The sequence below is a fragment of the Phascolarctos cinereus genome, unplaced genomic scaffold, assembly GCF_003287225.1.
Source record: "Phascolarctos cinereus isolate Bilbo 61053 unplaced genomic scaffold, phaCin_HiC Scaffold_5;HRSCAF=322, whole genome shotgun sequence".
In the NCBI taxonomy this organism is placed as follows: Eukaryota; Metazoa; Chordata; class Mammalia; order Diprotodontia; family Phascolarctidae; genus Phascolarctos; species Phascolarctos cinereus.
Genome location: NW_027555958.1, coordinates 140,969,818 through 140,974,949, shown reverse-complemented (window position 1 = coordinate 140,974,949; position 5,132 = coordinate 140,969,818). Strand labels below are relative to the sequence as shown.

Sequence of the window (5,132 nt, the reverse complement as noted above, 5' to 3'; positions counted from 1 at the left end):
TAATCATTCATTCATTAAATCTGTCAACAGAAGTTTATGAAATAGCTATATAAGGCATTGTACTAGGCTCTGAGTGTCCACCCAACAGGATCTGCTTCTTTTCATATCTTAAGAGTATCAATACAGCACTAGGTTTTTTGTTGTCTCTCCTCCATACTTCATGACTTAACCACCTCCTTTTTCCAGTCATTCCTGTCCTTAATGACATCTTCTATTCCATTTCTTGCCCAGAAGTCATCATTGGCCATATCTTATCATTAGAGTCACTTACAATTTTGATTCTTCCAAGATAGTGGTTAAAGAAAGGGCTCCCCATAGCAAGAGGTCTTCATGGCATTCAACAGTTTAGAGTCATGCCTGTCCTGACTTGTAAACCCCATAATTCGCATGCTATAATTGCTTATATTTGCCACAAAATCTCACTCTTCTTAACCTTGGGTGCTATTTTGTGGGTTGCCACTGAATAAAATTATAAGCAATTTTATTTGTGGAATTATGGGAAGTAAAAGCCAGACAGGACATAGCTCTAACCTGTTCAGTGCCATGAGCACCACTTCATTCTCAGGGCACTGCTACCCTTCCCTACTTGGTGATAGCCATGTAAAAAAAATCTGCTGCACATTCTGTTTTGAAGGGGCTATTTTTAAAAAGCTGTAGTCTTTGTGCACATGCTGCCCTTGTACATAAATGTAACTATAAATGGAAGATTTCAGAACTAATGCTTAGACTCTCACTGCCTTTTCTCATATTTATCACATGCTTGCTTACTCAACACTACAAATGCAAAGGGGAGAGTTGAGAGAATTATAATTAAAGCCCAAAGACCTTTCACCTGGAAATATCCAAGAGAAAGAGGTATAAGTACCTTTGGCCTTGATTTTCTGCATCCCTCACAGTCTCTCTCAGGCAGACCTTTTGAGTCACTTCATTGTCCGGAAGAGAGATACAGAGATGTTAGGGGTGACATTGTGAGACTGAATTGTAATTAGATCCTGACTGATTTCCACTATCTCCCCTCTGGTCGTCTCAATGCTGCCCTAGCATCCTTTTCCTATCTCTATGAGAACCAATCAGATTACTGAGCTCTATACCCTAAATAAGTGCTCAGGACTCACAGAAGGATTATAGATTGTAAAGAAAAGTCAATAAGAACCATGTGGAACTATTTGTTTTTATGTCCTCTTTGAGTCTACAGAGATGGGTTTAGAACCCTATATGTGAGGCCCCACTATTTGGAAATGGAGCCAAACTGCTTCTTTTCATATCTTAAGAGTGTCAATACAGCACTAGTATAGTCTATTTTTCAGTGTTAACAGAAAAATAGGAAAAATGCCCAAGTAAAAACAAGGATGTCTCTTTATTTTGATCATTATCATAATGTCATAGCTATTTTGCAGCTAACAAAACTGTCTATCCCCTTTAAAATTCCAGATACCTATTTATAGTTATTGGCTACTTCTCTGTTACTTGGTTTTAAGTTAGCTTTTAAGGTCTCCAACTTTGAGAACTGTATCTAGGATATGAATTTTTCTGTTAGCTTCCCCTCAGATTTATTCCTGAAAATGATGTCAGGAAGGCCAAATCACACAGAAGGAGGAGCAGTGTTCTGCAGTTACTGTGTGATGTTCTCAGCAGGACTGTCTTTCATTTGAAACTTTCATGCCAAATGCCCCATAAAAAATAGTTAATTTTGTTCTGAAACGGAAGGATTGAGTCACCTTAAATAGCAAGAAATCTAGTAAAACTTTTAGCAGAATTTTATAACTCAAAGGTAGTCCTTGAGTCTGTCATTGGTTTTGACAGGACTTTTTCAGCAAATTTTCAAGGGAGAACCTATCAAGCTCTTGAGAAATTACATCCTTTTAGAACCCATCTTGGCAAAATTAAAATAATTGGCTAAAAAGTGAGATTGTTAGTCTTCACAAAGTCTTCAGTTCATGATTCCTTGACTAAGTCAAATGCTTATTTGACTATTATGAAGATAGGATCTTTGGAAGGTCTTCAAAGAAACTTACACACAAGGGGCAGCTAGGTGGCACAGTGGATAGAGCACCAGCCCTGGAGTCAGGAGGACCTGAGTTCACATCCAGCCTCAGACACTTGACACTTACTAGCTATGTGACCCTGGGCAAGTCACTTAACCCCATTGCCTAGCCAAAAAAAAAAATTTTACACATAAACATATGCATACTATACACTGGATATGTATGTGTGTATGTTAGTATCTTAGAATACTTATGGAATAGCATTACTTTATGTGATGACATACACACATAAATTGAATCTCAGAGTTTTCTGAGATTATGTAACTCACTTACTTTCTCTCTGTCGAAGCCATACTGAACTCAGATTGATTATTCATAAATCGTCAACCAATTAATTGTGAAATAAGTTACACCTGGCAATAAAAATGAGTATGCTGTATAATAGACTATAACAGTCCTCCCCAAGTTAGTCCCAAACCTTCAACCTCAAGAAATAACTATGTCATATGCTAAGTATGTCATAAACGTTAGTCATAAAGGCTGCTAAAGGCTATAACATGATTTTATAAATTGCTTGCATTTTCACGTCTGTGGATATTGTTTTAAAAGGCTGATCAAAGTTATTGAAGAACAACTTTAGAATATGATATCTCTAGGTTTAGTGATAAAAAAAAAAGACTGTATATGTTCATCTTTGGTCTAAGGATGTCTGACACATATGCCCACTGTAATGTGCAATCCTATATGGGGTATCATCATTAAGATCAGTTTGTCTATTCATCTGGCTCTGCCAAATAAAGGGAAAGCATAACCAATAAATCAACTAAAACAACAAACATGACCTAAATAATGACCTCTGCCCAAACTAGAAAGAAGAAGAAATTGATCAAGCAGTTATTGTTGTTGTTTTCAGTCATTTAATTCATATTCCACTCTTTGTGACCTTGTTCTTGGCAAAGATACTGAAATGGTTTGCCATTCCTTTTCCAGCCCATTTTACAAATGAGGAAACTGAGGCAAATAGGGTTAAATAACTTGCCCAGGGTCACACAGGCCAGATTTGAACTTAGGTCTTTCTGACTCTAGGCCCATAACTCTATCCACTGTGCCACCTAGCTACTCCAAGCAATTATATCAAAAGAAAAAAAAACAAAAAACAAAGCATCACAAGGTAATGAGAGGCTCCTTCCATGCTTTCAGACAGTGTGGCTAAGGGGTGAGGAATCTGCGGCTTTGAGGTTAGATGTGGCCTTCTAAGTCCTTCAGTAAGGCCACAGGTTACCCACCCCAGTATGTGCTTTGGGGATGGTAATCATTATGTTATTACTAAATTCTTTTCTCTTATGGCCCCAGAGCTATAGTATTTCAAATGAAATTGTGATCTTGTATACTGAATGCTTTGAAGGAAATTAGTCCTTTTCTATAAGAGATCTTTGTATCATTTGGTCATTTCCTTTCCCATATCCCCACCCAAATATACATATTCTCTTTGCCTTCTTCCCTACTTCCTTCTCCTATCCCTTTCTACATACATATGTTTGAGAGAGAAAGAGAAAGAGAGAATTTGTTTATACATGTATATATGCACACACATGTGCATAAGTATTTATTTGTATATATTTTAAACATTTCAAAATATTGCATACCTATATGGAAAGTGTGATTTTCCTGTACTAGGGTAGCTCATTTTTAAAGCCTTAAAAAATTATCATCTGAGTGAATTGTACTAGCAAGACAGTTCAATGTGAATTGAGAAGAAAAAAACAAGCAGAGTTCTCAAGGACTAGATTACTTATTACAGAACAGAATACTTATGAAATTGTAAACTTTCACTAGGGAATAACTGAAGAAAAACTTGAGTCTGATGCCAGACACTTGGTGATATTTTATAATCAGAGTATAAGAAATGTCTCAGAGAAGATGACCACCTCATGAAAGGTATCAATCTTCATGCTTGACTGAAAAATGCATTTTTAATTGCCTGTTTTGGTCAGAGTCTGGAACCATACCATAATATTCTTTGGGAATATATATCTCATTCATTGATTTTACTGCTTTCTTCTGTCCCTTTTTCCAGTATATATTAGAGAAGAAAATATAGAATTCCAATATGAAGGAGAGTTGATATATCATCTTGTCAAAGGGTCTATTCTCTTCTTTCATCATAATATCTAATGATGATTGTTCATTTCTGCAACTGAAAAAGAGCAGCTTCCAAGTTAGTCAATAATCCATTAAGCTTGTTTTAAGTCATGTTCAGATGGTAGTATTGTTGTTTGGTCATGTCTAACTTTTCATGACCCCATTTGGGGTTTTCTTGGCAAAGATACCAGAGTGGTTTACAATTTCCTTCTCCAGCTCATTTTCAAACAAGAAAACTGAGGCAAAGAGGCTTAAGTGACTTGCTCAGGGTCACGCAGCTAGTAAGTGTCTGAAGCCAGATTTAAACTCAGGCAGAAGAGTCTTCCTGACTCCAGGCCCAGCACTCTATCCACTGTATCATCTAGCTGCCCTGTTGAGATGATAGAGATGTCCTTAATCTGTATAGAGGAATTCTGAAGTAGATAAGCTGTTTTTGAAAAATGTGAGTGTAGTCTATATGGGAAAAGAAAAAAGCAAAATACCTCCACCTAACAGAGAGAAATTATTAGGTTATTCCCTAGGGAAAGTTTACAGTTTCATCAGAAAGGGAGGTAAAGAGAGACACCTGAGGTCAAATCCAGCCTTGGACATTAGCTAGCTATGTGACCTTGGACCAGTCACTTAACCTCCATTTGCGTCACTTTCCTAATCTGCAAAATAAAGATAGTAATATCATCACCTACCTCACAAAGTTGTTGTGGGGATCAAAGGAGATAACATACATAAAGTGCTTTGCAAACCTTAAAGGAATATATAAATGCTAGCTATTATTATTAAGTGGCTGACCCAAGGTCACCTATGTTATATCAAAGGAAAAAACTGAACACATGTTCTCTGACTCCAAAGCCAGTGCTCTTCCCACTTTTATCATAGTAATAGCATTTTAGAGTGTTTTAAGGTTTACAAAGCATGTTACAAATATCTCATTTGATCCTAACAACCGTATGAGAAAACTGAGGCAGGCAGAGGTTAAGTGACTTGCCCAGAGTCTTACAGCTTGTTAAT

General features: G+C 36.8%; 1 protein-coding gene across 1 annotated transcript in view; it reads left to right on the top strand.

Moving 5' to 3' along the window:
- SLC35F1 (solute carrier family 35 member F1) overlaps positions 1 to 5,132 on the top strand; it is a 573,453-nt gene that overhangs the window by 528,031 nt on the left and 40,290 nt on the right. The gene's annotated exons all lie outside the window — the stretch shown is intronic.